The sequence below is a fragment of the Notolabrus celidotus genome, chromosome 16 (genome assembly GCF_009762535.1).
Source record: "Notolabrus celidotus isolate fNotCel1 chromosome 16, fNotCel1.pri, whole genome shotgun sequence".
NCBI classification, from domain to species: Eukaryota; Metazoa; Chordata; class Actinopteri; order Labriformes; family Labridae; genus Notolabrus; species Notolabrus celidotus.
Genome location: NC_048287.1, coordinates 31,853,398 through 31,878,316, shown reverse-complemented (window position 1 = coordinate 31,878,316; position 24,919 = coordinate 31,853,398). Strand labels below are relative to the sequence as shown.

At 43.0% G+C, this 24,919-nt stretch overlaps 1 protein-coding gene across 4 annotated transcripts in view; it reads left to right on the top strand.

Annotated features, from left to right (window-relative positions):
• LOC117828087 (tenascin-like) overlaps positions 1 to 24,919 on the top strand; it is a 114,572-nt gene that overhangs the window by 20,065 nt on the left and 69,588 nt on the right. For all 4 annotated transcript variants that reach the window (XM_034705075.1, XM_034705073.1, XM_034705074.1 and 1 more), the window contains 3 exons: positions 1,660 to 1,782; positions 11,381 to 11,471; positions 21,068 to 21,830. The gene's annotated coding sequence lies outside the window, so the exon portion shown is untranslated. The remainder of the gene's footprint in view (positions 1 to 1,659; positions 1,783 to 11,380; positions 11,472 to 21,067; positions 21,831 to 24,919) is intronic.

Genomic DNA, 24,919 nt, shown 5'->3' with positions numbered 1-24,919 from the left:
GAGCTGCTCGTTCAAATTACATCAGACCTTTTCATCCGTCAACCTTTTGGATCATTTGTCTGTTTTTTTATACAGAGTGCACATTTTAAAAAATGCTGAAACCGTTAACTCCCAACAACAATCCGTGTTTTGGTGACATATGAGTAACTCCACAGGAATCCCCTCCTCGGCCCACAGGACGTGTTTTCCCACAGCAGCACTCGGCCAAAACAAAGGCAGCCCCCGACACTTCAGTGAGAAACACTTAACCTTTGACAGAGCAGTCAAATATTTCACTGACTGACAGACGGACAGACGAGGGGACGCTGACAAGTTCCCAACCACATAAAGTGACATGAAAACACAACTTAAAGGTGACATATCATGCAAAATGGACTTTTTAATGGTTCTCTCCCTGAAATCTGTGTCCCTGTCTACGAAACCCCCGAGAATGAAAAGAATCCATTCTGCCCCTGTTCTGATTTCTCCACCTTTCTGTAAATGTGTGCTGAAACCAGCCGTTTCAGTTTTCAGTGTTTTTCATACGTCACAACGCCATCCGGTCTGTAACAGGAAGTCAGAGCTCGGAGCTTGTTCAGCCCATAGACTGTAGAAAATACAACTCAACCCCTCCTCCGTTTTTCATTCCCTGCACACATGTGTGCTAACAAGGAGCTTAGGAGGGAGGCATGCTAGTTGTAGGCTGTCTTAATAAACACAAAGGTCGCTTTGACTCCCCACGTCTGCAGATTTGAAGATCTAGTGGATGAGTTTTAGTTTTCATGGAAAAGTGCTAGCGCTAGTTAGCATAGCCACATAGCTACATAGCTACATGTCGTAGCTGTAGCTGTAGCTGTGTACCAAGACACATGTCTGCATACTGACAAATGAAACAACAAGTAGCACAGAATCTGTGACCAATCCTTCAAAAAGGTCCTGCTGCCTTTCTGGCAGAGGTCGGTTTTACTCCCCACGTCTGCAGATTTGAAGATCTAGTGGATGATTTTTAGTTATCATGGATAAGTGCTAGCGCTAGTTAGCATAGCCGCATAGCTACATGTTGGTAGCCGTGTACCAAGACACACGTCGACATGCTGACAAATAAAACAACAAGAAACACTAAATCTGTGACCAATGGTTCAGAAAGGTCCTGCTGCAGGCGCCTCTCCATCAGGATCAGATTCTGGATCAGATTCTGCGGGTTGAAGTAACGCGGGTCTGTGAGCAGCCGTGTATATTCAGCCAACATGTAAACATTAGATCAACGTGCTGGACAGCCGAGGCCACACCCACTTCCTGAGGGGGCGTGGTCAGAGAGAAAACAGACTGTTCTGAGGAGGACTGAAGAAGAGGCGTTTTCAGGCAGACCAAAATCTGATTTCAAAGTGTTTTTTTGAGCATAAACTTTAAAGACATGTTTGGGTGACCTCTTAGACCAATATATGTTGATGAAAAAAGCGTGATATGTCACCTTTAATAAAGTTTGCAGTGTGTGGATGAACTTATGCCTCACCTCAGGCCAGACAGCTCCTCACAGAGACGTCAAACTGAGGCTTCACCTCTGACACTCTGACACCCTGAGACTCTGCGGCCTCTCCACACATGTACACGTTTCATACAGACATGAATGAAAACTTCTCTTTTATGATATTTTCTTCCTCTCTGTTCTTTCTCTTCCAGAGGTCACGTCTTCCACCTCTCTCCGCTCCAGCTTTCTGTCCTTCAGCCGTTTACGAGACGCCCGGTAAAGGAGCCCCATATGGTGAAGGAATGATGAAGAGGTGGAAGAAGAGAAGTCAAAAGGTAGGCAGAGGAAAACGTGGCCTGATATCCCCCCCCCCCCCTCTCTCTCTCTCTCTCTCTCTCTCTCTCTCTCTCTCTCTCTCTCTCCTCTCTCTTACCTCCATCTCCCTCCGAGGGCTGATAGCTGGGATGTTACTTGATGTTCTTCCAGTCTCAGTCAGCTTCTCTCTGAGATCGACAAACCAGAGATTTAGGAGCGCTTACTTACCGGGTTACGACCAAAACAAAACGACACAACAATAGTCGGACTGTTTGTCATTGAAGCTGTCAAAAACAGAAGAAGGAAGAAAGGAAGTTTACATCCAAAACCCCAACAAACGTCATCCTCAGACTCTCTCCAAACAGAGCAGGTCTAGACCGTACTCTATGTTCTATTATCAACAAAGACCCAACATCAAGACCGGATCAGATCCAGTCCCATCTTCCAGACAGGACTCAGTCTGATCTCATCTTAATCCACCATGAGCAGAGCACTTTGCAGCATTTAGCAAGTTACAGTGGCAAGGACAAAGTTCCTTTAACAGGCAGAAACCTCCAGCAGGACCAGACTCATGTTAGACACACATCTGCTGAGACCGTGTTGGAGAGAGGGATAGAGGGAGATGAAGAGAGAAAGAGATGATAGTGGGGAGACGGATAGTAGTAGTTGTAGCAGCTGGAGTCTGGCACGTCCACAGCAGCAGAGATCCAGAGGAACCTACGAGACAAGGGAGCTCAGGGACTCCAGAAAGGACTAAGACAAGAGAGAAGAGAGGGAGACCAGAAGAAAGAAAAAGAGGAGAAGAAATGGTGAAGGAAAGACAGAAGGAAAGGACGGGATGAGAAAAGGAGACAAAGGATGAAGAAACATGGAAAGAACAAAGAGAGAAAGAAAGAAAGAAAGAAAGAAAGAAGAAAAAGGGAATGAAAGAGAGAATAAAGAAAGAAGAACAGAAAAGAAAGGGGAAAAGAAATAAACAAAGGAATGAAAGAAGGAAGGAAAGAAAGAAAGAAAGAAGAAAGGAAAAGGAAGAAAGAAAGAAAGAATAGAAGGGAAAGGGAATGAAGGAGAGAATGAAAGAACAGAAAAGAAAGAAAAAGAAAGAAGGAAAGAAAGAAAGAAAGAAAGAAAAAAAGGAAGGAAGGAAGAAATGAATGAATGAAAGAAGGAAAGAAAGTAAGGAAAAAGGAAAGAAAGAAAGGAATGAAAGTGAAAGGGAAGACTGAAAGAGCAAAAGAAAGAAAGAGAGAAAGAAAGAAAGAAATAAAGGACTGCAGGAAAGAAAGAATGAAAGGAACAGGGAAAAGAATACAGCAGGAAATAATAAAGAACTAGAGAACAGGTAGTCAGATGAACTCCGAAAGGCAATGGTTAGAAATAAATGAAAAAGAAAGTTAAAGAAGAGACAGGAGAAGATGAAAGAAGAAAGGAAAGACACGACCCCCAAAAAACGATCTATAGCAGCAGAACTAAGACCTGGTCCAAGCCTGATCCAGCTCTAACTAGAAGCTTTATCATAAAGTTCCTGACGTCTTTAAACGCCGGCCTCTAAAGTCTGCAGATCTATACACTGAACTGATCCAGCCTTTGTGTTTACGTCTAACCACAGACCAGGTCTTAACGGATCTGTTGGTCCTGGCAGGCAGAGAGAGAGAGAGATCTCCCCTTCACTGCTCTGTATGGTTTTTATATGACTCCACATGTACTCTCTATGAGCTCTGTACGTACACATCTGGCTGCTGTAGAGCCAAAGTAAAGACCCTGTTCACTTCACTGTACCCACTCCTCTCTGAATCTGGAGCGTCGGAGTGGAAACTGTGAGTGTGCTGAAACAGTCAGAGCGGTCAGAGCGTCTCTCTGTGTGGCCGACATGTGCCCTCTCGTACCCAGTATGTGTTGGCGCGAGTCGAAGTCACGCACCGGGGAGCATGGGTTTGCGGTGCGGCCTCTGAGTATGTTTGTAAAACCAGAAGGATTTGATCTTAACGACAATCAGACTACAAGGACAAACGCCTGAACGCAACAAATAACAGACAAACAGGAAGTAAGGACATAAATAAACACTCAGGGTCTGTTATGAGGTCCACATGAGGTCCACAACAGATCTGCATTAAAGTTTATGACGCCTGTACTTTCATTTAGTTTTTATGATGCTGTGACAGTCATGCTGAGCTTCACAGAGGCAGGATGACACACACAGAAACCCACTTACCACATCAGCGACCCTGCTGCAAACATTTGGGATCAAGACGTTATTATCTCACTGAAACAAACTGAAAGGAATATTTATGGAACACATAAAGGCAATTTGTTTTCTGGCAGGTAAAAGATTGGCTGGATTTTATCATCTACTTGCAACTAGGCAAGTTTCTCCCATTCGTGGATTCGATAATGAACGTGCTTTTCAGTTCCCAACAGAGACATAAATCTTTCACCTCAGTAAGAACTTTGCAGTCCACAGACAGCCTTTCTCTCTCCTCCTCTGCTGTCCAAACCCTCACCCATGTCTTTAAAAACCTCCAGACTCGACTACTGCAACAGCATCCTTTACAGCCTCCCCTCCACTGACCTCCAAAAACTCCAACATGTCTAGTACTCAGCTCCACTCCTGCTCCAGAGCCCACATCACACCCATCCCCCAGCATATTCACATTCTCCATACAGCACTGAGATCCTGCTAACCTCGCCCCCTCATACCTTTTATTCTTTTCATATGCATTATTTTTTTACTTACAAAAATAATGAAATCAGAATCAGGAATCGATAAAATTGAAACGGACCCAACCCTACCTTCCACCTCGTTTTCCATCTACCTGCTACCTTAGCCTGTGAATCAAAAAGTACATTTAGAAGCCTGCACATAGTGACAGGATTTCTACACTCTGTCTTTCTGCTCATTAAACCAGTGGAACAACATATTCAATACCTTAACATCTCATCACATGGTGTTGCGTTCAAGTTCTGCCTCTCTGAGTTTATTTGGCTCTGAGCAGTAAAGACCTCGGCCGTAAAACTCTGCAGAAACATGTCATCCTCACGAACCAGCAACGAGCCACACTCACTGTGAAACATGAGGTCACAGGCCAGCAAAGGACGTGAGGCATCCTGGCGCTGACAGACGCATCATTTCACTTCTTTAAACACTGAGGAGGAATTAGTGCGACCGCTGACAGACCTCGACCCGGGCGGGGAAACTATACCTCAACATTTTCACCATTTCGTCCCACGCTCAGAAACCGATCCTGAACTCTGCAGAGCGTGTGGAAGGTGATTCCCCTGGAAAAGTCCACGTCAGTCTAAATGACGTGCAGCACTGATGGTGACTTTTGCTCAGCTGTTTCCTGGTTCTGGATTTTCCTTCACTTTCAAACATCTCACACATCAGCTTCCCTTTTTTTACTTTGCACATATTTGATTCTTTGAATATCTGACGAACACGCCGCTCTAATCTGACATCTGTGCTCGTTTACATCCTGGTCACAGAGCGTTGTTGCATCCTGGCAGTAAACCTGTGTGTTGTTATCGTCAGTGGTGTGTTGTCTGTGTTTATTTGGACAGATGTTGAAAGTGTTACAGTGCACGTCCCATAAAGTGGACTCAGGATTCCTCTCTGTTGTTGTCAAACTGACACTTTAACGATCAGACGACGGTGACCCGTGTCCCGGGGCGGATTCCTTCCAGGTCTGAACTTTGTCGCCATTAAACACCTGAAGAGGTGAAGACCGGGTCGTCCATGTTTACGTGAGACTACCACACAAAATGAGACTTTGTGCATCGTTTCAACAGGACTTAGAGCTCGCCTCATGAGCTGAAAGCTGCTGAATCACCTCATGAGAGCAGGATTTGTGTCTTCATGATCTGCAAGTGTTCAGGTTGATTTATAAAAACTGTCTGGTGCCCTTTAAAGCCTCAGCAGTGTCAGTCAGCTGTGTAATACTGCATTAGCTAAGAGGTCTGGCAGGTAAAAACACATGACCTACATGAGATTCAGTGCTCTGATGGTCCCTTAGCGTGTCCTTTTGTGCATTGCATCCAGAGGAGAGCAAGGCAGGAGACACACACACACACATGCATGCAGGGGTCCTGGCGGTCCCGTTGTCCATGAGCTACACTCTAATGAAAACCTGATCCCTCCTGAGGTAATGCTGCAGTCGCTCTGCGTTGGAGTCCTACGTAGAACGGGGAGCGAGCTGGATCCCCTCGCCTCTAATAGATTCTCAGTCTGGACGTTTGGTCGTATTTCACAGCAGACTCAGAACAAACACAATAAAGACTCTTACAAACACACACCAGCACTCAGACGGATTCATTACTGTACATGTATGTACGGATAAAACATGGTTTATGTGTCTGAGGGTCTTTACTGCACTGCTCCCTGCAGGTATCACTGGGCTTCCTTCACCAAAGTGTAGAAAGTCAGTCATGTTTGCAAAGATGAGGGTCATCTTCCTCGTAAAGGAAAAGTGTGCACCAGTTCTTCCTTATCGTCGTATGTCTGTGTTACATACTTGACTCTGATTGGTCAGTTTGCCACAGTAACAGCTGTTATTGAAGTATTATCACCCGGCTTTCTTGGACCCCTTTTTGATCGAGGCAGTTTCTGGGCCGGTTCGGAGCCGACGCTCAATTGAGATGCGGTTTTTCGTGTTTCGACTGAGAGTGAACCGACTCTCAGCCGGGACAACAAGTTCCAGAGCGGCTCCAACTCTTTGCTGGTCTAGAACGTCGAACCGCTTACATCAGGGGCGAGGGGCCGAGGTTGCCATGATCAAAAACACAAACCCAACATGTTTCTGCCATCGTCCTGCAGCGTACAAATAAAAGAGACTAATGGATTCAAAGGCAAAGCAGCGGTCGGCCGAGGAGACAAGCTACCGTTGTCCGCCATCGTTGTTGTTGTTGTGAGGGGAAAGTTCGCGCTAGCGCTGCTGGAAAAAGTGGTCATGTAAATCTGACGTCATGACCAAGCGGCAACCTTTTTTCTCTAATGTGATGGTTCAGAAGATATTAAGATTAGGAGTTTTTGCCCAAATAAGGACATGACTAACTTGACTCCCTGTCGGGAACGCATAGCTATTGGCTAGGAGGCTCAAACTCCGCCCCTTTACGTCACACTCTGCCTGATTGAGTTCAACATTTCCAATATGGCTGCTGCCATCGATTGGCTTCAAAACAGCTCTCAGGAACAGACGGGTGACGTCACGGATACTACGTCCATATTTATACAGTCATGGCCAAAAGTTTTGAGAATGACACAAATATTACATTTTCACAAAGTCTGCTGCTTCAGGGTTTTTAGGTGTTTTTGTCAGATGTTTCTATGGTATAATGAAATACAATTAGAAGCATTTCATAAGTATCAAAAGCTTTTACTGAGAATTACACAGAATTCATGCAATAAGTCAATATTTGCAGTGTTGACCCTTCTTTTTCAAGACCTCTGCAATTCTCCCTGGCATGCTGTCAATCAACTTCTGGACCAAATCCTGACTGATGGCAGTCCATTCTTGCATAATCAATGCTTGGAGTTTGTCAGAATTTGTGGGTTTTTGATTGTCCACCCGCCTCTTGAGGATTGACCACAAGTTCTCAATGGGATTAAGATCTGGGGAGTTTCCTGGCCAAGGGCCCAAAATCTTAATGTTTTGTTCCCCGAGCCATTTTGTTATGACTTTTGCTTTATGGCAAGGTGCTCCATCATGCTGGAAAAGGCATTCTTCATCACCAAACTGCCCTTGGATGGTTGGGAGAAGTTGCTCTCGGAGGACGTTCTGGTACCATTCTTTATTCATGGCTGTGTTTTTAGGCAAGATTGTGAGAGAGCCCACTCCCTTGACCGAAAAGCAACCCCACACATGAATGGTCTCAGGATGCTTCACTGTTGGCAAGAGACAGGACCGATGGTAGCGCTCACCTCGTCTTCTCCGAACAAGCCTTCCTCCAGATGCCCCAAACAATCGGAAAGGGGATTCATCAGAGAAAATGACTTTACCCCAGTCCTCAGCAGTCCAGTCCCTGTACCTTCTGCAGAATATCAGTCTGTCCCTGATGTTTTTACTGGAGAGAAGTGGCTTCTTTGCTGCCCTCCTTGACACCAGGCCTTCCTCCAAAAGTCTTTGCCTCACACCTGCCTGCTGCCATTCCTGAGCAAGCTCTGCACTGGTGGTGGCCCGATCCCGCAGCTGTAACACCTTCAGGAGACGGTCCTGGCGCTTGCTGGACTTTCTTGGGCGCCCTGGAGCCTGTTTGGCAACAATTGAACCTCTCTCCTTGAAGTTCTTGATAATTGGATAGATGGTTGACTGAGGTGCAATCTTACTTGCTGCTATAAACTTCCCTGTTAGGCCCTTTTTGTGCAATGCAATGATGGCTGCACGTGTTTCCTTGCAGGTAACCATGGCTAACAGATGAGGAACAATGGTGTCATGCACCATCTTCCTTTTAAAGTGTCCAGTCACTCAATCATGACAGATTGATCGCCAGCCTTGTCCTCATCAACACCCACACCTGTGTTAATGTGTGTGACACCTGTGTGTCATTGAAATGATGTTAGCTGGTCCTTTTGTGGCAGGGCTGAAATGCAGTGGAAATGTGTTTTTGGTGATAAAGTTCATTTTCAAGGCAAAGAGGGACTTTACAATTAATTGCAGTTGAGCTGATCACTCCTCATAACATTCTGGAGTATATGCAAATTGCCATTATAAAAACTGAAACAGCAGACTTTGTGAAAATTAATAGTTGTGTCATTCTCAAAACTTTTGGCCATGACTGTACAGTCTATGGTCATGGCGTGCCTCTTCCACTGGCTTGAGCGGGCGGAAAAACAAACGGGTGCTGTGTTGGTTCGCGAGTGCAACCAGTGCCAGCACCAGCCTGGAAATACAACCCGGTTCACGTTGGTCGAAGAGAGGTATTACTGATCTTCCGATTGTGCTTGATTCTGATTGGTCCAAACCCCTTGACGACGGTTATTAACTTTCACTAACATGAGCAACACCAGAGGCAAACTGATCACACGTCACACGTTTGGCTTGAAATGCCCATCCCTGATAACGACTCCACAGAAGCATGTGGACGTCCACCTGCGAGGAGGAGCGGAGGCCGGTGGTGCATCAGAATTCAAATTTCAGTTTAAACGAGGAGGAAGTGAACGGCTTCGACATCCTGAGTGTGCCCAAAGTGGAATCAGAAGGTGATTTAAGGGGAGTTTCTTTCTCTCTCGCCGTCCACACGCTGAGACCTGTGCTCCTTAAGTGAGGTCTGTATCAGTTTACAGAAACACTCTCTGTGCAGCGTCTCCTCTCGCTGCTCTGATGTGGTTCTGTGGTTAAAGTGGGGAGAGGCTGTGAATCATTCAACCGCTGCGGCTGCTGCTGCTGCTGGTGGTTTGTTTTCGAGTAGTGAATGCACAGCAGGCAGGAAGTCAGGAAACGAAACCTCACTCTGTAAACCGCCGACCACGGAGCGGCTTTTTATACCAACGCTGGTGTAGAAGTGAAACCCACAGTGATCACTGTGACTGACGGTTCTCTTCACTCAGCAGAGACCACCTACTCATGAAATCCCCTTCAAAGGCCCTTCTTCAGTGGACTTTAATGGACGTCTGATGTAAAAGAAACGACCCACAGGAGAGGAGATATCGCTGTTTCAGAGCTGCTCACTCGCTCATTCACACTCTGAACTCTCTGAGTCTTGGCGGGTGTTTGTGAACGTGTCAGCTCTTTGGCAGAAACATCCCCACAAACCTCCTCTAATGACTCTTTCCCTCTCTTCTCTCTCAGCCTTCTCTTCGATCACCCTCTTCCCTCCTTCTCCTCTAAGGTCTGATGTAACCACCTCTGCTCTTTCCTAATGACCTATTTCCTCTGCTGTCGTTATGACTTCACCTCCGCTATTCTCTCTGTTCCTCTTCAGACGACTCGTCCCTTTACTTTCTTCTTTTCAAGAATGTCCTCTATGTTCTATTATCTACAAAGACCCAACATCAAGACCGGATCAGATCCAGTCCCCTCTTCCAGACAGGACTCAGTCTGATCTCATCTTAATCCACCATGAGCAGAGCACTTTGCAGCATTTAGCAAGTTACAGTGGCAAGGACAAACTTCCTTTAACAGGCAGAAACCTCCAGCAGGACCAGACTCATGTTAGAGAGAGGGATAGAGGGAGGTGAAGAGAGAGAGAGATGATAGTGGGGAGATGGATAGTAGTAGTTGTAGCAGCTGGAGTCTGGACCACGTCCACAGCAGCAGAGATCCAGAGGAACCTACGAGACAAGGGAGCTCAGGGACTCCAGAAAGGTCTAAGAAAAGAGAGAAGAGAGGGAGACCAGAAGAAAGAAAAAGAGGAGAAGAAATGGTGAAGGAATGACAGAAGGAAAGGACGGGATAAGAAAAGGAGACATGAAGGATGAAGAAACATGGAAAGAACAAAGAGAGAAAAAAAGACAGCAGGAAAGAAGGAAGGAAGGAAAAAGGAATAAAAGAGAGAATGAAAGAAAGAAGAACAGAAAAGAAAGAAAGAAACAAAGGTATAAAATAAATAAGAAACAAAGGAAGGAAAGAAAGAAAGGAAAGGAGGAGAGAAAGAAGGAAGGAAAGTAAAGAGGAAAAAGGTCTAAGAAAAAAGAGAAGAGAGGGAGACCAGAAGAAAGAAAAAGAGGAGAATACATGGTGAAGAAATGATAGAAGGAAAGGACGGAGTAAGAAAAGGAGACATGAAGGATGAAGAAAGAAAGAAAGGAAAGGCAGAAGAAAAGAGAGAAGTGAAGGAAGAATGAAAGGAATGAAAGAATAAAAGAAAGGAAGGAAGGAAGGAAGGAAGGAAGGAAGGAAGGAAGGAAGGAAGGAAGGAAGGAAGGAAGGAAGGAAGGAAGGAAGGATGGAAGGAAGGAAGGAAGGATGGAAGGATGGATGAATGAATAACAGACCCCAAAAAAGGAATCTACAGCAGAGATCCAGAGGAACCTACGAGACAAGGGAGCTCAGGGACTCCAGAAAGGTCTATGGTTAGTAACTTTAATGGGACAGGAAGAGTTAAAGTGAGAGACAGGCAGAGAGAGGAGAGAGAGGGAAAGACAGGATCCCAGTGTGTCAGTTTAAGCCTATAGCAGCAGAACTAAGACCTGGTCCAAGCCTGATCCAGCTCTAACTATAAGCTTTATCAAAAAGGAAAGTTTGAAGCCTACTCTTAAAAGTAGAGAGGGTGTCTGCCTCCCGGACCCTGACTGGTAGATGATTCCAAAGGAGAGGGGCCTGATAACTGAAGGCTCGACCTCCCATACTACTTTTAGACAGGCTATCTAGCCCGCACACAATCGATACTACATGTACCACAATGCACTGCAACAGCAGGATTTGTGGCTTTAAAGATAACTTCAGGGTTAACTCTGGGTTTAGGGTCTACAAAGGGGGTAAAGAGTGAGTCCTTCACTTGATCACAGAGGTCTGTGAGCTGATGAAGAGCAGAGGGGAGTGAAACCAGGGAACTCAAAGTGAACCTGGGATGTTGAACTCGCTGCAGGCCTCCACCTGTCCTCTGCTGTGTCTCCAGTTTTGCATTTTTCTAATAAAGGAGGTGTTTATCCTGACTTATCTTTTCTTCTCCTCCTTTTGGTTTCAGGAAACGTTCCTGAAGAGGAGAGGGAGCTTAAGAGGTGACGCCTGGAAGAATTTCGGCCTCCCACCTGCTCAGCATGGCCGCCCATACTCAGGTTACTGCACACACACACACACACACACACACACACACACACACACACACACACAGAAGGGAAATACTCTGATAGCAGTTTTATGATGAAACCCTGACCCAGCAGACAAAGAAATGAGCTGTTAATAGCACACACAGTACGCGGTGTCACACACACACACACACACACACACACACACACACAGCTTTGATTGCTAGATTTGGACCAATGCTGACACTCACGCAGGATTCAGAGGTCTGCACTTCTACAGCAGTAAAACGAGTGTAACAGATTTTCCCCTCCTCTTCCTCTTCTTCTCTTCTCTCTCTGAAAAAAGTCGACATATTGAAGTTCGTCTTCCTCAAAAGCGACAGCAGGGATCAGACCCGGGGTTGAAGTGAGTTTAAGGAAGAGTAATGTAGTGCTGATGAAGAGGAGGAGGGAGGAGAAACTAACATATCAAGGAAAACAAATGAACAGGGGATGAATCCTCCTCACAGGACGAGAGCGTGAAGTCACAAACCGCTCAATTTAGAAACTGGAGGACGTGTAGAGAGTGATGCAACAGCTGTGCCTGGATTAAAAGATCATCTTACTCTTGAACTAACTGGTCCATCTTGAGGTCCTCTTGTTGGGGACTGTGTATGAGTTTGAGGAGAAGGAGAGGTTTTGGAGGTTGCTGGTTTAATTCCAGGAGTCTGACAATTTAAATGACTGCTCCTCTAACGATGTGCTGTTCATATTACTCCTAATGTGAGGAAACAGAGGAGATGTTGAGGTTTACAGCGTTTCCTTCAAACAGGCTGGGACAGCTGAACCACATGACATTTAGGAATCCATGCAGAGTCAAGACCAAGACATTTAGGAATCCATGAAGAGTCAAGACCAAGACATTTAGGAATCCATGCAGAGTCAAGACCAAGACAATCCAGGGATCGAGACCGAGTCAAGACCAAAACATTTAGAGATCAAGACCTAGTCAAGACCAAGACATTTAGAGATCAAGACCGAGTCAAGACCAAGACATTTAGGAATCCATGCAGAGTCAAGACCAAGACATTCCAGGGATTGAGACCAAGTCAAGACCAAGACAATCCAGGGATCGAGACCGAGTCAAAGACCAAAACATTTAGGGACAGAGAACAAGACATTCAGGGATCGAGACCGAGTCAAGACCAAGACATTTAGGAACAGAGAACAAGACATTCAGGGATCAAGACTGAGTCAAGACCAAGATATTTAGGAATCCATGCAGAGTCAAGACCAAGACAATCCAGGGATCAAGACCGAGTCAAGACCAAGACATATAGGGACAGCGAACAAGACATTTAGGGATCGAGACCGAGTCAAGACCAAGATATTTAGGGATTGAGACCAAGACATTTAGGGGTCGAGACTGAATCAAGACTAAGACATTTAGGGACAGAGACCAAGACATTTAGGGATCAAGACCGAGTCAAGACCAAGATATTTAGGGATCGAGACCAAGTCAAGACCAAGACATTTAGGGATCAAGACCATGTCAAGACCAAGACATTTAGGGATCGAGACCAAGACATTTAGGGATGGAAACTGAGACATTTAGGGATCTCTTATCACAGTAATGACAGGGACACAGAGTCCATCAGTGTTTCTCTACGGGTCTTGATTTAGAATACGTCCAGACAGAGAACGAGACAGGTCCGAGTAAAACGCATCAGATTCCAAGATGAGACTGAGACCTTGAATAAGAGGTCCGGAGACCAAGACTGATCTCTTATTTAAGGTCTCGATCTCATCTCTCGTCCATTTAAAGGCCTTTCATATTCTTCAGTCAGATATTTGGATGAATCATTATATGACGGAGCTTCTGTTCAATATTTAGTCATTATAATAATCAGCGTTTAAACGATGTGCATAAGTCAGAGGTCTACACTGAGTCTGAAGTCTGAGTGAAAGCAGAGCCCTCTGTGGGTCAGAAACAGCCTGAAAGCTCAGTGGAAAGAAACAACCAATTACCCACAGTGGACCTGGTTCTCCTGGTCTCACACAAACTCAGTCAGAGTTATTGACAGGACTATCAAGAAGTAAGTGTCCACTTCAATTAGCCGTTCTCCAGCTTTACAAGATCCACGCACTCGTTATTTTCAGGCTCTGCTCTCCGGCTCTGCTCTCCGGCTCCCACAGACTTCAGGCTCACATGGGGCAATTAGGCCTGGCTTCATCGTGCATGTGTTCCTGGTTTCTGAGGCATTCGGGGGCTCCCACAGAGGCAGTGAAAGTGCTGTTGATGAGTCCAGCGGGGCAAACTAAAGGCTTCTGAGCCAGGTAGTTAAAGAGAGTGGTTAAGGTGATTATCTCTGCGGTGTGAGACGCACAAGGCCAGAGGGGGAAACGAGAGTTCTCCCAGAGATAAGGTTTAAAAAGAGTCAGAGCCAGACGCTCTTGTGACCGAGGTTTTCCTGCAGTAATCCCTGAATCAAGGATCCTCCTCCTCCTCCTCTCCTCATCCATGTTGTCTACCTGGTCCTCTGAAAACCTCTGACCTGTTGACTCCAGGCCTGTCTCCGCTCATCATGACTTTGGTTTGTTGTTGTAGTTAAGTGAAATACGATCTGGTGATAACACAGAGTCTTTTATTCTGAAAATTAACCGGATGTTTTCCTGTTGTTTTGGTGAAACCTGACTTCCTGTCCCGCTCCATCTGCTCTGTTGAGATTGATGCGTCATGCTCCGGCATCCAGCACAAATAGAAGTCTAGTGCATCCGATCCAGAGGACTCCGACCTGCCGGACTGGACTCGGCAACGGAGCGGATCCAGTGGAAGTCAACACATTGACTAGAATAGAAACCGATCAGATCCAGAGCTGTGACGGATCAGAGATGGATCTGGTGGAATTTGGCCGTGACTTTTGATTAAGACCTGCAAAGAGGCGGAGTTAAAGCTACAGCTTAGCCACTTTGAAATCAGCAACATGACACCCACCTGTCAGTCAAATAGACCACGCCCCTTAATGCGCCTCATTTTGCAGAACTCCTAGCTTTGAGGAGTTGCCTCTTCTTCTTTGACTCTGCTGTTGATCTGAGCTCCTTCAAGAAAATCTGAAGCCCGACTGTTGAACACGAAGAGTCAAATTCTTTACCTTGACATCACTCGCAATCAGGGGTGTAACGATTCTTTTTAACAGCGATTCGATTCGTATCATGATTCGTGGTTTGCCGATACGAATAAAGGACGATATTGGTTCATTTAGAACGATACGATCCGAAGCCAAAAGTTCAACCAGTGTGACTGAGAGATAAATCCCTTGATACTGGACAGTCCTAGAGTCCTGTTGTTGCCGTGATGCAGAGCTGATGTGACCTTGATGAACGCTTCAAGAGGCGCCTGGACGTCTGGCGTTGTGTGAAATCCCATGGCACCTTAGTAGGTGGGTTGGATAGATGTGTCATGTTGCCGTGGTAACTTTACTTGACCTTTACATATCCTACAAACAGCGAGCGACTTATTAAGAAACATCTCCGTCTCTGAAAAGCCAAAGTGTTTCCACACACTGGACCGCAATGGTGGCTTGATCGTTTCTGGCTCATCGGCTTCTCCTCTGCCGTCCGCCATGTTTATGTTTTGTTGTCTGCTGGCGCGTGGCGATGACGTCACAGACATGTTAATAATAATAATAATAATAATAATAATTCATAGAATTTATAAAGCGCTTTTCTCAGTACTCAAAGTGGCTTTACATAAGATGAAAACTAAAGAAAGAAAATAAAACACATAAATAAAAACAAACAAAACAGGGACAGAGGTGGGGCGGGGTCAGAGGTCATGTGTGGTATGCTTTTTGGAACAGGTAGGTCTTGAGGTGGTTTTTGAAAGAGAGTCAGAGAGTCAGAGTTGAGGATGTGTGGAGGGAGAGAGTTCCAGAGAGTGGGGGGCAGCGATGGTAAAGGCTCTGTCCCCCCAAGGTGCGGTGCTTGGACTTGGTGATAGGGGGACAGGAGGTTGGCATCTGATGATCTGAGGCGGCGAGATGGGGAGTGGCGTTTGAGGAGGTTGGTCAGGTAAGAGGGGGCGAGGTTATTGAGGGCTTTGTAGCTGATGAGCAGGATCTTGAAGTGGATTCGGTGCTGAATGGAGAGCCAGTGGAGGTGCTGAAGGATGGGTGTGATGTGGGCTCTGGGTGAGTAAACGGGCAGCTGAGTTTTGGACATATTGAAGTTTTTTGAGGTGGGTGGAGGGGAGGCCGTAAAGAATGCTGTTGCAATAATCCAGTCTGGAGGTTATGAAGGCGTGGAGGAGGGTTTCTGCAACATATTACCTTTTAAAACGATGTTAGATCGATATATATGTCGTCTGGAAGGCCAATTAGCCGAGCACAGATCGATGTAGTCGGATCATAGGAATATAAATCGATACACCAATGTAGTAGATGAATCGTTTAACCCCTACTTGCGATATTTCCTACAAGCTCCCTTCGTATAATTTCAGGTGAAAGGTTGGCGAGCTCACACCAGGAAATGTCCAGGCCGGTGTTCTGTCCAATTTTGCTTCCTCAATGAAAAATGCTGCTGTCAGCGTTCAGTTTGCTGGGTCACAGACGGTTTTTAAGCAGGTTGTAAAAGTGGGACATAATCATACTTAGTAAGACGCAGTAAATCCCCTCCGAGTGAAGTTTGAAGCGTGGCGTGCCAGCTTCGGCGTTATGAGCGGCGAGCTGGGACGCCCAGGGGAGCGGTGAGAGTTTCTTCACCCCGGAGGAGGTCTGACAGGCTTTAGGGCCGGCTGTAAACCTGATAGTAAACTTGATTGGCCTTCAGCTTCTGATTAGTGAGCAGTCTGCGTCTCTCTTACTGCAGGCAACGACGGAGAACACATGAACCGGGGAATCCGTTTCACCTCGCCAACAAGACGAGATGTAGTGAATGCTGGATTTGAAGCTATGTGTAAAGAAGGAGCAAAGTTATGAAACAGTGATTCAAACCAGGACAGACTGAGTGTCAGGAGGCAGAGGTCAGTCAGAGTTTAGACCCAGGTTGTAAAGTTGAGGGTTCATAAACTTGACAGGCTTCAGTCTCCAACGAACGGCTCTGAAGTTTTACATTTCAGCTTCTTTGGTCACATTTTATAAAACTGATTCATGTCTGCCGGTTTGCTCGAAGCCCGATCAAAGCAAACTTTACATGTGCAGAAAAAGTAACATCCTAAGTTTGCAGTAGAATTAGTTTATCAAAACCATAGACTGTATAATAAATGGACGTAGTCTCCGTTCTGAAGCGCTGTTTTGAAGCCGGTCGTCGGTGGGTGCCATATTGGAAATTCTGAACTCAACCTAACTTCTGTTGATCTAGTGTGAGGTAAAGAGGCGGGCCTTTAGCCTCCTCACTAACAGCAGAACAGTGTTCCCGCCTGTCAATCAAGTCAGCCACGCCCTTATTTGGGCAAAACTCATAGGTTTAACATCTTCGAAAATAATGAGTTATAAAGGACCAAAACATTTAGGGGTCGAGACCGAGTCAAGACCAAGACATTAATGGGTTGTCTGAGTCAAGACCAAGACATTAAGGGATCAAGACCAGGTCAAGACCAAGACAGTTAGGGATCAGGACCGAGTCAAGACCAAGACATTTAGGGATCGAGACCGAGTCAAGACCAAGACATTTAGGGATCAAGACCGAGTCAAGACCAAGACATTTAGGGATCCATGTGGAATCAAAACTGAGTCAAGACCAAGACATTTAGGGACAGAGACCAAGACATTTAGGGATCGAGACCAAGACATTTAGGGGTCAAGATCGAGTCAAGACCAAGACATTTAGGGACAGAGAACAAGACATTTAGGGATCGAGACCGAGTCAAGACCAAGACATTTAGGGATCGAGACCGAGTCAAGACCAAGACATTTAGGGATCGAGACCGAGTCAAGACCAAGACATTTAGGGGTCAAGATCGAGTCAAGACCAAGACATTTAGGGATCGAGACCGAGTCAAGACCAAGACATTTAGGGATCGAGACCGAGTCAAGACCAAGACATTTGGCGACAGAGAACAAGACATTTAGGGATCGAGACCGAGTCAAGACCAAGACATTTAGGGATCGAGACCAAGTCAAGACCAAGAAATTTAGGGATCGAGACCGAGTCAAGACCAAGACATTTAGGGATCAAGACTGGGTCATGACCATTACCTCTATCACTTCAATAGAGAAAAGAGCTCCTCAGACATAAACTGTTTTTTGAACCAGGCTGTAAACATGTTTATTTCTGCTGTAAAGATCGTCTTCTTTGAATGGATGTGTATGTGGTTTCTGGTGTTTCTGTAGCCAGCCTCTAGTGGACGCTCAAGGAACTGCAGTTTGGGTTTCATATTTTAAGACCGGAGGTTGCCTCTTTTTTTGTTTATTGTCTTCTAGACCGACTTGTATAAAGAATTATTCTTATTAAGAGTCTACACGATGCAGTTATTTTGACATCCTTCCAAAGTGTCCAATACAATAAAATAACAGTTTAATGTGCTCGTATGGGTTCTCAGGGCTGTAGTTAGCTTGATTTCAGCTCAACATATGAAGACCGCCTGTTGGTAGTTGGTGTCAATCAGAGAAATCCTGGTACCTCGTCCAGGATTAAACCCTGCTGCATGCATATCTAGATGATTTTATGAACCAGGACCTGATGGCGTTCTGTTTTTGGACGTTTGTAAAGGTTCATATATTCTCTGCAGAGTTAGATCAGAATCTTCACTAAACTAAAATATCAAAACCTGCATGTGAAAGTAAAAAAATCAGCAGATGTTGATCCTGGGCACATGATTTAGAAATATTACAGCTTCACTGTTTTTATTTCAGCAGATAAAGAGATCAATAAATCCACTGAACATCAGATAGTCTTATTTATTCTCCTGTTAGCCGGTTGCTCGGTGCAGCATGTCAAACATGGACAGGAATCAGTGAGCGCGTGTGTTCAGAGGTGGACTCAGATGCTGAATCCGTCTTTTTACACCGTCTGTCTAAACGGGAATAAATTGAGTTTATCGTCGTCTGTCGTTCAAAGGCAGAGTTCAGCAGTCCGGCAGAGACGCTTTGAAGACGAGTCACGGCGAGACAAAGGATCCAGGCGGTTCACGCGGGGTCATCCAGAGGACTGTGGGAAGAGGGGATGAGTTACTGACTCTGGACGTGAGTGATGAGTTCCTGCTGCAGGTAGCTCTGTGCCCTGTTTGGTTCAACTTAGTGAGAATTGTCTAATCCTGGCAGAGCTGGCTGGAAACTCTGGAGAGTGTTCCAGGACGCTGGGATCGAGGTTCAGATAGTGTTCTTCTTTTTTAAAGTGCATCCAGCTTCTGGAAACGGTTTGTCCTGGGCATGTTTTGATTTTCAGATATCTATATACAACACAGAATCCTTGAAAGTTTGGATTTTGATATTTTGGAAATCATTTAGACGCTTTATTCAATTGAAGATAATTCAAAGACAACATCTTAAATGTTGAAACTGAAAAGTTTTATAAAAAAATAAATGCTCATTTAGAATTTTATCCCAGCAACTCTTTTTAAAGAAGTTGGAACAGAGACGACAAAACACAGAAAGATGTTTAATTTAATGCAACAAAAAAAACAAGTAGTGAAGGTCCAAAGAGAATCATGAGAAAATGTAACTTTAAATCTTTATTTGTGTAAATATGTTTTTGATAATAAAAACCTTTTATTAAAACCTGAGCTGCAAAAAAAATGCAGTTCCTCAATTGGCCACTTGGGGCTGGCTCCAAAAGCGAGTCAGTCCCCGTTGACCCCTTTACTGTTTGTAAACAGTTACGACTGCGCGCGCATCCTGGCAACGGAAGGACTGTGGAGTACAATAGTTTTCAAAGCTACGCAAGAGACTTAACCATCAAAACCACAATCTGAAACCAGTGTGTACACCAGAGACTGACTAAGCACACTAGTTAGTCCATGCTCTACATTATCTGTGGACATGTACAGACCACGGGTGCGGCTCACTCGGCTGGAGGTGAAGCTTCCACCAAAGCGTCTGCCCCCTGGTGGCTGGCTGCAGTATAGGTCAAGAACTCTGTCTCCCCCATTCATTTGAATGAGGCTGCGGTCAAACTTTAAAACATAAACACACGTCGTACGAATGTTTCTCCCATCCGTATGCTGTGGTGATATGTAGTTATTATTTGACTGTTTTGTGTCCAAGGTCTCTTTTTCCTGAAAAGTTTCTTCTTCGTTGGTTATTAGAGGTTAAAAAACAGGGTTTTACTTCCTGTTTGCTTTGATTGACAGCTGCTGTAGAGGGAAACTTCATAGGATCTTGTGATGCTACCCAGTAGGGTGGAGCTCGTTACCGTGGCAACACAGAAATTACCGTGGCAACCACAGAAATTCTCTACAGCGCAGACTCTGGCTGCATAATGGCTGCGCCTTGGAGCGGGGTTTTTTGGCTTCAAAACCGGCGGAGCAACGCTGTCCATTTTTATTTACAGTCTATGGTTCAGACTGTCAAATATCAAGACAGGAACTTGTGTATAGAAATAAGACATCCAGGGTGCTGGTGGCCTAGCGGTCTAAGGAGGCTACAGTCCTCGTCGCAGGGGTCGCCGGTTCAATACCCGGCCGGTCGACCATTTCCTGCATGTCTTCCCCCCGCTCTCTACTCCCCACTTTTCCTGTCTCTCTTCAGCTGTCCTATACAATAAAGACAAAAGGGCCAAAAATATAACTTAAAAAAAAAAAAAAGAAATAAGACATCCTCCAACGCCTCAATCGTCTTATCTGGTCACAAACCAACTTTTTCACGGTGTTAACTGGGTTCAGATGTTCATTGATGTCAATATAATTTAATTACAGTCAGACCTGATGAACTGAGGACAGATAAAGAAGAGATTTAACAGCTCGCAGCTACAGGTGCCTCTGGTGTTTCAGTGAAAAGTGTGACCGTGTTAACTGGTGACTGTCAGCCGAGTGCGCCTCTCACAAATGCTTTTAGTTTTTCATGAAACACACATCTCATGAGTTTATTTTATATTACATTACAGAATAAACTAGGTAGCATTCATGAGGACTCTTAATGTTTCAACAGCTGTGTAATCGCAACAATCATGGTCACGAACGTCACCAGATAGCACGGTCACTCTTAACACCAAAACACCAGTTGCTCTGAAACGGTCGTAGGCCTGTCTGAATTCTGGAGAGCTTGAATCTGTGGTGGAGTATCGATTCTGAACAACCCGGCACTTTGATGCTGCACACAGTTTTAATTCAGTGTTTAAAGCTTGCTAACTCGTCTGAATGAACGCAGCGAAACGCCATTTCCATTGTGAAAATGCTTCTTTCTAGCATGTTAGCTTGTTCAGTGTTTGTCATAGAGAGGCAGGATCTTTGTTGTGCTTTACACGGTGGTTAATGTAGGCGAGCAGACAGTGAGTCCCTGTAGTTCCAGCAGCTCTCTTTGCTTTTCAAGTCTAATAAATAATAAAACCTCTGTCAGCTACCGTCACAGATTAAATCCCCCTCTGTGGGAAACACTGGCTGGTCTGCAGATATCATGTAAGCCATGGACAGATTGTTCAGCTTTGATAACTTGGCCCCTCACACCTCTCCAGCTCCACCCTCCCATCTGAAATATGTTCCCTTCTGGCTCCAGGAATCAACCAGACCGCCGGACTGGAGTCCAAACAGCAAGTCCACAAACCAACGGGCAGCATGACAGTGACTGCAGCCATTGCTTATGCAGCTTTTCTCATCACATCAGAACCCTGCAGTCTGCTGCCCCGCCACACGCAGGTGGAGCCTCTGCTGCGTCCTGCTTTAGATTTACATGAATCAACGAGGTCCCAGATCAAAACAAGACCAAAGGAGGCAGCCAAGTGTCTGTCTGAGTGAAGTCAGACCCTGGATGGAGAGCGGTTCCTCAGCAGCATCAGCACGTGAGCAACAAACAAAAACAATCAGACAGAAGAGGAGGAGGAAGAGGAGGAAGAGGAGGAAGAGAGGAGAGTCTCTCTAACGTCATGAAGAGTCCAGCAGAGGACAGAGACTGTCCAAAACACATTTAAGATTTCAGGCCCCGGCGCTCCAGTTAAAAAACATCTAAAAATTCAGATGTTTTCCATCGCTGATCCTCCGCCCAGGAGGGACCTGTAAAGCTCACAGAATTACATCAGAGAGAGAGAAGAGGAGGAGGAGGAGAGAGAGAGGAAGAGAGGAGAGGGAGGAAAAATTCTTCAAGTATGAGAAAATTTTACAGCTCTCCTCCCCTCTCTCCTTCTCTCTCTCTCTCCTTCTCCCTCTCTCTCTCTCTCTCTCTGTCCATTCTGCTGCTGGTCAGTCTGTGAGAGATTCCCAAACACACACAGAGAGGCTTCAGAAGCTGCTGAGAGTGAACGTCCACCTGCAGCTCTGAGCAGGTAAGACGCTCCTCAGCTTACTCCACACGTTTGTTTCTGCAGCTCTGATTTCATCTCATGCAGAGTCATGGAGGAGGAGAGGTCCTGGTTTTATTGAGAGTGTTGATATTATGTGGACTTTATTTAATCTGCAGGTTCAGCCAAATATGTGAGTAATTCCTGAAATTTGTGGCAATTTTTTTGATTTTGATGTTTCATTGCCAAGCTTTGAATTGTTTGATGTGACTCCAGACTTCTGCTGGAATAATCAGATTCATTTAATGTTAAACTTTAACCTTTTATCTGATATTTCAAAGATTAAAAACTCAATCAGTTCATCTAAAAGATAAAAATATATGTTTTTAAAAAATAATGATTATATAACTGTGATTTTCTATCCATTTAAATTGAAATATTTAGAAATATTTTGTGTTTTCTTTTTTTTTTCAAAGATCTGTTTATTTGAATTTTTACACATTAGGTACAAAATATTAATTTTAACAATTTAGCTAAGTGATGTTCTTCTTGTATAAGGGAGAAAAAAAGTAGATAAGTAAATGAATAATAAAAACAGCAATATTAATAAATGCTAATAATTTAAAATAAAAAAGAAATAATACAGAAGAAAAAAATAATAGTAGAAATACAATAGAATAATGGGTTAATATTAAAAAAATAAACAAGTACAAAGATAAAAAAAACCAATTATAATAAATGCTAATTATTTTAAATAAAAATGAAAATAAGAATATTTTTTATATTTTTTTTGTAAAACAATAAAATAAATAGGTGACTATTTAAGTACAAATTAATTTAAAATAAAAAAAAAGAATTATAAAGAAGGAAAAAAATAATAAAAATGGAAATACAATAAAAATAATGGGTTAATATTTTAAAAATAAATAAATACAAAAGGTAAAAAAAATAATTCTAATAATAAATTAAAATAATTTAAATCAAAATAAAGAATAATAGAGAAGAAAAAAATTATAGTAAGAATAGAATAAAAATAATATGTTCATTAAAAAAATAAGTACAAAAGGTAAAAAAAGAACAATAATTATAATACTAAAAATAAATGATAATTATTATTATTATAAAAAGAAACAGAGAAATTAAAATAGTAAACACCACATGTGATAATCTACATCTACAGAACAACACAACATGTTTTTCCCTGAATTTAGATGTCGTGTTAAAAAAATTGTTGTTTTCTTTAATCAATCTTTTGTTTATATTCATGATGAAAATTTGAAATACTCTCAGAACCAAAAAGTCAATATTTACAAGTAATTATTTAAAATATTGGCAACTTTATTCCTATTCCTTTTCTCCCTTGAGTCATATAAATAAATTGAATTTTCCCAAACAACACTAAGTGTTTACACAGCAGAGATATGATGTAAACAATCTGGATGTTGTATTGTAAAAAGATAAAAAGTTAACCTGCTTTGGAAACATTAGAAATCACCTCGTTGGTGTTTTACAGCTGGATTTAACGAGCTTTGATTTCAGCTCTCCAGATGTGTCAGCAGAAACAGAAATAACGAGCAGTTCATTCGAGGATGAGTTTCATTCATGATGGAAAACCACAGAGCAGATTGTGAGACTGAACCTCTCTGACATGAAGGTGAACTCTGCCTGTTGAGAAGTTCTTCAGAGACAGAAATTAATGTAAATGTAAATATGGAACCTCAGATTTTTCCTCCTCAGAATGATTCCATATTCCTGACCTCTGTAAAAACCCTCTGATGGGTTTCACAGACTCTGCAGGAAGGCCCGTATACGTGATAATGGATTCAGGGGGATTGGATGTCAACCAGTCCGTGCAATGTGATGTGATGGTCTTCTTTTTTAATATGAATGATTTATAAGGGGGACTCCAGAAAATGTTAAGCTCCAGGAATGTCCTTACGGGATGTCTCTGGAGCCAGTTTGGGCAGAAGACTCCTTCTGTTGCATAAAACCTGGACCTCATCTCAGTGGCGTCACCTGTTGGTTTCTAACAAAGTGTTATGAAGCCCAGAGACGGTTGTCGTTGTGGAAATGCTGACCCAGTCCAGCTTCTGATTAATCCAGGAACAAGACTGTCCCGTGTTTGGTGTGTCCCTGCAGAGTTACTCTATCGGGGTTCCCTTGACTTTTGGGCCCCAGCCTTCACATCAGAAGGAAACAGCCTATTTATACAAACCTTTCATCCATTCAACATGCAGCCCAGAGTGCAGAGAGACAGGAAACAACAGCAAATAGGTCAAATAATACAAGACTCAAACAAGATAGAAAATAAAAATTAAATACAATTAATTAAAATAAAATCATAAAATAAATACCAGAAGAATAAAATAAAATAATTAATAAAGAAGATAGAATTGTAATTAAATTAAATTAAACATATCAAATTAAATTAAATAAATACCAGAATAAATAAAATAAAAATAATAAAGAAGAAGATAGAATGAAAATAAAACATAATAAAATAAGATAATTAATAAAGAAGAAGATTGAATAAAAATGTAATTAAATTAAATCAATTAAATTAATTAAATTAAATTAAATTAAATCAAATTAAATAAATACCAGAATAGATCAAATAAAAATAATAAAGAAGATAGAATGCAAATAAAATATAATACATCAATTCAATAAAATAAATACCAGAAGAATAAAATAAAATAATGAATAAAGAAGAAAATATAATTACAATTAAATATAATAAAATCAATTAAATAAAATAAAATAAATACCAGAAGAATAAGATAAAATATGATCATTGGAAATGAAAAACATAGAATAAAAATAAAATAAAATAAAATCAATTAAATCCAATAAAATAAAATAAATATCAGAAGAATACAATTTTATAAAAAAAAATAATTAAAAATTAGAAGATAGAATAAAAATTAAAAATTATCCTTAAACAATGGTCATCAAGGTAATAATAATAAATAATAATAATAATAACAATAATAATAATAATAATAATAATAATAATAATAATAATAATAATAATAAATAATAATAATAAATAATAATTCCTGTCCGGGGCTAAAAGGAAATTATTACAAGGTTAAAAGCCAGATAAAAAAGTTAAGTCTTAAGTTTGCTTTTAA